The sequence below is a fragment of the Charadrius vociferus genome, unplaced genomic scaffold (assembly GCF_000708025.1).
Source record: "Charadrius vociferus isolate BGI_N301 unplaced genomic scaffold, ASM70802v2 scaffold1124, whole genome shotgun sequence".
NCBI classification, from domain to species: Eukaryota; Metazoa; Chordata; class Aves; order Charadriiformes; family Charadriidae; genus Charadrius; species Charadrius vociferus.
In genome coordinates, this window is record NW_009647891.1 from 22,328 (window position 1) to 30,086 (window position 7,759).

Consider the following 7,759-nt stretch of genomic DNA (forward strand, 5'->3'; position numbering starts at 1 on the left):
CCTGTAATTAACCTACATTTAAAAAAAAAATTTCTTCAACACTTTTTGTATATCAATAGCTGCTAAGCCTCAGGTTATGCATTCTAGGAGACTTTGTATGAATGTGACTAAACTGTCTGATGTCCAGTGTGGTAAAACATGCACATATGAATTTAGTATCACTAACTTTTCAAAGGAATTTAAAGTTTTAGTAAGGGAAACTTTTTTTAGGCAACATCTTAGCCTCTTATTGTTTGAATACTTTTGCTGAATAGTGACAGGACTGCTCCTATAAAAAGCTCTATTTTATTTAATAAATTTGAAGGGACTGTTTGCAGCTTATGAAAATGCTTTAAAAAGCTTTTAAGTAACAAAGCAGCACAATCTCTCTTGGACACACCCTGTACTTATTTTCTAATTACTTCTGGCCTTGTAAAAATTTAGCATGTTTATCACTTCAGACTGAATAGCTCCAAGTGAAGGACGATTAGATTTGACTGCTGAACACATTGAAATCTCATTGGTTAACCTGTGTGACTGACTCTTTGATAGCTTGGTTTCGATCTGTAAACACTCTGACTTTATTGAATTTCTAGACTGTAAACAGTAAATATACAACTATAATTTATACTTCTGCTCCTCATACAAATCCCATGAACTTGCATTATACTAAGCTATAAGCTTTTTTGAAAGGAAAGTACAGATATTAGACTTCAACAGATGAAGTTAATGATTTCTGAACAAAGCAGAAATTGGCAAGAGATTAGTTTTCAGAATTAAGGCTGCATCAGTAGCACAAAGAGATTCTTGATTACAACACCACCATACAGCACTATTCTTCTGTGAAGGTTCTTTTCTGCTACTGGCATATGGATGAACTTTAGTCTGAATAAAAGGTCCCGTTAAACTTATTTGTAAGTATTTAAAATTTGCAGAAAAGAAAGGTATGACAATCTCTAAAGAATTTAAAATTTGTTTAGAAATCAAAGCCTATTTCGAGAGTATGGGAGATAAATATTTATAATCCTTGCAACACAACTAGCAGTAGAAAAAAAAATAACCTTTTTGGATATTTACAATCAGGCAGTTCTATCCTGCTTAGTTATTAGCATAGCTGGAGAGTGACTATTGATAAAGTGCTACAGCTGTTTAAAAAGTGATGGTGACTTAGCACATCATCTGCTGAATGATGTTCTGATTATGAAATACTATGTCTCAAAGTGTTCCATTGGTATGCTATTTTCAAATAATTATATTTTAAATTTTCTAAAAAGGAAAATAAATGTTGCCTTTATTTCTTCATCAACTAGCCATTGGCCACACTAATGATTTAATACTGGAATGTTCCTTCTATACCAAATGTACTGTTAGTTTTGGAGTTGAAAATCCAGGAGTAAAGGTGTACTTAATTCTTGCTGAAACTCAAAGTGAGAATAATTTTGCTTGGATCTAACTTTTTCTGTTATTTGCATACTGAAAACTCCCACGACCACAGCCCTTCAGAAATCAAGTGATAACTATAAAAAAAGACATGCCTTGAGATTTACTTGGCTTTCTCGGTGCAATTATTCTCTTTTCATTTCCTAGATAACTGAGCAAATTTAAACTTTGTGATTTGACTTTATGGTTTTAGTAAACCTAATTTATTCTTTGGGATATTGTTTGCATTATTTAGCAAGAATACTCTTTAACACTATGGGTCATTAAAAAAAAAAAGTAATTTATCCAAGAGCGACTTCGAATCTTTTTAATCTAGTTTGTGGACCCCCTAAACATTTTCAATTGGGACTGTATCCTCTTAGAAGTCTTATGTGTACATTGCTGTACATTATAAAACCATGTGTTTTTCTCTACTATCTTTTGCAGCCCTTTAGAAGCAGTTCAGAGTGCAGGTTGAAAATCACTGCCATGCAATCAGTACCTGGAGTGCACCAGTTGTTGTCTCTTATTTAACAGTCTATAGTTATGGCATTTTCCCCTTCTAAGGATGCACTCCTGTCTGTCGTGATTTGGGCTGGATTGGTCACTCAGGCAGAATGACAGATGCTCCCCCCACCTCTCTCTCCAAGGAGAGACAGGAGAGAGAGAGACTTATGAGTTTAGAAGGAACTAAACTACTTTAATGAATTATTAATAATAAAATAATAAAATGGGAAAAAATTGAAATATATACAAAACCATATCAAGCTCCCAGGATGACGATCACATCACCAGCAGGCATGGGAAAGTTCCAGGCTGGACTCAGTGATGGACGGGAACTGGATTCTGGATCTGGATTCAGGAATGCATGGATTGGGATCAAAGGCAGATGAACAGACAGAGTCCGCTTTGGACGCTGGCCACTGAAGAAAGAGATCTGACCCTTTGATCCCTAAGCTTTTATACTGAGCATGAGGCAGATGGGATGGAATACCCTGTTGGTCAGTTTTGGGTCACCTGTTTTGTCCGTTGCTCCCTGCAGGTGGGACCCCTCTACGCTTTTCTGCTTCTGACCCTCCAACAGGGCAAATAACAAAGTTATCTGACCTTGGCTGTTATAGCAATAAGTATAAGCAAGAGCCTCTCTGCATACCATTCCTTGGCATCAACTATAAACATAGGTCTTATCACTCTGAGCGTGAACAGTGTATGCACAATATGCAGTTAATTTCAGTAGTTAGAAGAGGCTTAGCTGCAAAGTACAGTTACTGAACAGAAAATTGGTTCTGTTTTACCTCAAACCAGGACACTGTCAAATGCTGAGGTCCCAGGAAATCACTTGGACCTAAAGCAGGATGCAGTATCAGAGTTCCGAGTGTGTGCTCCTTGCAGTTTTTCACACACCTGGGACCTGCTTTCTCTCACCAATGCCATATTTTATTATGAAAACTATCTTGTTTTCATGATATGACACTGTTTAACAGATAGTACAGATTCGATTTGAAAATGGTTGTACAAAATAGCTAACAGCTCAGAAAGGAAAAACGGGCCCCTGCTATGGAAGCTTGTGAAATAACCTGAGAGAATAGAGATATTGAAACAAAGCCCTCGTGAATAAATACTTTTAACATAGATGAGTGTACTTGCTTGAACATACAGACTGGTTATGCAGTAGTTATTATACAAGAATAAAATCTAATAAAAGTCTGTTGTAGAGATTGCAGAATCATAGAATGGTTAGAGTTGGAAGGGACCTTAAAGATCACCTAGTTCCACCCCCCCTGCCATGGGCACAGACACCTTCCACTAGACCTGGTTGCTCAAAGCCCCATCCAACCTGGTCCTGAACACTTCCAGGGATGGGGCCTCTACAACTTCCCTGGGCAACCTGTTCCAAGTTCTAAAGGAGCCCTTCGTAAGCACAAGACTGGGTCGCTGTGTACTGCGCAAGTAAACAGCAAGTGGACGTCACCTGGGAGTGACGTCCCCCTCTACTCTGCCCTGGTGAGGCCGCATCTGGAGTACTGTGTCCAGTTCTGGGCTCCGCAGTTCTAGAAGGACAGGGAACTGCTGGAGAGGCTACAAAGATGATTAGGGAATTGGAGCATCTTTCTTATGAGGAAAGGCTGAGGGATTTGTTTTTTCAGAAGACTGAGGGGGGGATCTTATCAATGCTTATAGATACTTAAAGGGAGGGTGCCAGGAGGATGCCAGGAGGATGGGAGCAGTCTTTTTTCAGTGGTGCCCAGTGATAGGACAATTGGTAACAGGCACAAGCTTGAACATAGGAAGTTCCATCTTAACATGAGGAGGAACTTCTTTACTTTGAGGGTAGTGGAGCACTGGAACAGGCTGCCCAGAGAGGTTGTGGAGTCTCCCACTCTGGAGACATTCACAACCCGCCTGGACGCTGTCCTGTGCAACCTGTTGTAGGTGCCCCTGCTCTGGCAGGGGGCTTGGACTAGATGATCTCCAGAGGTCCCTTCCAACCCTGACCATTCTGTGATCTTTAAGGTCCCTTCCAACCTAAACCGTTCTATGATTACTTCTTGTCCTGCCCACTGCCACTGTGAACAAAATGTTTCCACCCTCTCTGCAACAGTCTTTTATGTGTCCTGTCATCCCCCACCTTGCCTTGCTCTGTCACTCATTTTTAAATTAAACTGCACACAGTGGGTCAGCCTGGCACAGGCCACGCTGGGCTGGGCTGCGCTATTGGAGCTGCCTTTGTGAGGTCTGGCCATTCGGCCACTTCCTCCGGTGCTCATGGCCAGCAGACAGGATCAAGAAAAGCTGCATGCTAGTGAGTGACTCTCACCATGTGTCTACTCTCATTTAATCTTTTACTGGAAAAGATGGGAGAAGGGAAGAGTGCAGGACTTGTCCTCAGTCAAAGGTAGCATTAGTTAAACATGCTTGATTGATAGAGCAAATTTCTGTCCAGGAAAGTTTGTCACATTTCTAAAAGAATGTGTCTACTCAGGCTATGTTTTCAGGAAAAACATTAAGTGCCAGTTGTCTACCATGACACGCTTTGCTTATCTTTATATACAATCGAACATCTATTCATCTAAAACACATCTAAATACTAAAAAGCAGTTACAATCCCAAGTCAATACTTTGTCCCATTTCACAGAAAAAAAAAACCTCTAAACCTTCAAGTCTTTAGCTTTTAATCTCAATTTGCAATAAGAAACTTTAAAGAGAAATTCTGTGTCCTAACCAGCATTTGTCAAAACTGCATTATCAGCCATTTGGGATAAACCTGGGTTCTCTCCCAGCCGTCAGCTGCCCAACAGATCTAAAGTCTTTCTGCCTTATGAGGCCCAGTTACATGAATTTGCTGAAATTCTTAGTGGATACTCAGTTTCATGGATGCTTCTGAATAAGAGAGTATTTGATACTGTCAGTACCAGCTTGGTTAAATGACTGAATGTAAAATTTAGCTCCTGCTGCCTTTGGAGCTCAACTATAGTGGAAGGGGCCTAGCTGTTTCCAAAGACTACACTAAGATCATAGAATCATAGAATGGTTTAGGTTTGAAGGGACCTTAAAGATCATCTAGTTCCAACACCCCTGACATGGGCAAGGACACCTTCCACTAGACCTGGTTGCTCAAAGCCCCATCCAACCTGGTCTTGAACACTTCCAGGGATGGGGCCTCTACAACTTCCCTGGGCAACCTGTTCTAGTGCTCCACCACCCTCTCCAGCCCAAACCATGACACTCTCATAGTGAATAAATTCTTCCTTATATCTAATCTAAATCTACTTTCTTTCAGTTTAAAGCCATTACTCCTTGTCCTATTGCTACATGCCCTCGTAAAAAGTCTCTCCCCAGCTTTCCTGTAGGCGCCCTTCAAATACTGGAAGGCTGCTATAAGGTCTCCCTGGAGTCTTCTCTTCTCAAGGCTGAACAACCCCAACTCTCTCAGCCTGTCTTCATAGGAGAGGTGCTCTAACCCTCTGATCATCTTCATGGCATTTTCTGTTAGTCCATCAACATGTCTTTGCAATAACAAGTCAAGGGATTTCCTTAAAAAAATAATTCATAAAGATACTGAAATACTGTAAATTAGAATTTCTTCATTTATATCTGCCAAGACCTTACAGATGACGAAGGCCTGATTCCTTGAAACACCACTGTTACCTTTGCTGCCAGTTAACTATTTTCCAAGTAGCTATGCCCCAGCTTTTATCCAATATAAGACATGGAGCTAGTCTTATGGGGGTCATGGAGGTCATCTTACAACTGCCTTAAATAGTGGCTTCTTTTTCGGCTGCAGCACATTGAAAGAGCAATTTACAGTGTCATGGTGAATTCCACAGCCACCTAGTAGCTATTCCTGAGCTGTAAAACCAGCTTCAATGGAAAGTTAATCTGTTGGTGTTTTATCCCATAAGTAAACCTTCCTCTCTGCCAGGGTTATAGAGGTGATCGCATATGTTTGGACATACCAAGAGTCCCTGGTGCGGTTGCTTGCTCAGCCATGGGTCTGACCTGCTGTGCTCTGTGATGCCTTGATTCCTTTCTGAATTTTATTTTTAGATACATATGTCCTTGTTACAGCTTCATTGTGGGAATTTGGCCACAGTGTCACAATTTCCTTAAAAACCTCAGTTGGGCGGGATTCTGTGGGAAGCTTCCATGGAGAATAAAGGAGTCAGTGAGTGCTGGGAGTTTTTCAAGAACACTCTCCTGGAAGCACAAAAACAGTTCATCCCCTTTAAAGGTAAGGGAAGTAGGCACAGCAAGAGACCCCCTTGGCTTAACTGTGAGCTTCTGAGTCTGCTCAAAACCAAAAGAAGCATACCAGAGATGGAAAAGCGGACAAATACCCATTGAGAACTACAAGGGCATTGCCAGGGCGTGCAGAGATGCAGTTGAAAAAGCAAAAGCTCAGCTTGAATTAAAACTAGCCAGAGATGTCAAAAACTACAAGAAAGGGTTCTTCAGGTACATAAACAACAAGCAGAAACAGAAGGGAAATATTGGCCTGCTGTTTAACAGGAGAGGTGAATTAGTCACCAATGACACTGAAAAGGCTGAGTTTCTCAACACTTTCTTCACCTCTATCTTTACCAGCAATGTTGGGCCCCAGGCCTTGGGAACAACAATCCAGGTTGATGCAAACACAGACTCACTGTCAGTGAAGGAAGAGTTGGTATCTGAACTTTTACAGGAGCTTGACCCCTACAAATGGATGGGCCCTGACACTATCCACCCAAGGGTGTTAAGAGAGCTGGCTGGCATCATTGCGAGACCACTCTTCATAACCTTTGAGAAGTCGTAGAGATCGGGGGCATCCCAGAAGTCTGGAAGAAGGGTAATATCACCTCCATCTACAAGAAGGACATGAAGGAGGATCCAGGAAATTATAGGTCCATCAGTCTTACTTCAGTCCCTGGGAAAGTTATGGAACGAATTCTCCTGGGGGCTATCACAAGTCAAATGAAGCACGTGATTGGGAAAAGCCATCACGGATTTACCAAGGGCAAATTGTGCTTGATAAACCTGATCGCCTTCTACGAAAAACTAACCTGCTTGGTTGATGTGGGGCAAGGGGTGGACATTGTCTGCCTGGATATCTCCAAGGCTTTTGACGCGGTTCCCCACAGCCTCCTCCTAGAGAAACTGATGCATTACGGTCTAAACAAGTGGTCTGTGCGGTGGGTGGGGAACTGGCTGACAGGCCGCACACAGAGGGTGGTGGTAAATAGCTCCTTTTCAAACTGGCAACCTGTGACAAGCCATTACCCCTTGTCCTATTGCTACATGCCCTCGTAAAAAGTCTCTCCCCAGCTTTCCTGTAGGCGCCCTTCAAATACTAGAAGGCTGCTATAAGGTCTCCCCGGAGCCTTCTCTTCTCCAGGCTGAACAGACCCAACTCTCTCAGCTTCTCCTCATAAGAGAGGTGCTCCAGCCCTCTGATCATCTTTGTGGCCCTCCTCTGGATCCACTCCAGCAGGTCCATGTCCTTCTTATGTTGGGGGCTCCAGAGCTGGATGCAGTACTCCAGGTGGGGTCTCACCAGGGCAGAGTAGAGGGGAAGAATCACCTCCCTTGACCTCCTGGCCACACTTCTTTTGATGCAGCCAAGGATACCGTTGGCCTTCTGGGCTGTGATCACACATTACCAGCTCATGTTGAGCTTCTCGTCAATCAGCACACCCAGGTCCTTCTCCTCAGGGCTGCTCTTCATCCATTCTCCGCCAAGCCTGTATTTGTGCTTGGGATTGCCCCAACCCAGATGTAGGATGAAGTTTGCCGATGACACCAAACTGAGTGGGGAAGTGGACTCTTCGGAAGGGAGAGCCACCCTGCAGGAAGACCTGGATAGGCTGGAAGAGTGGGCTAACAA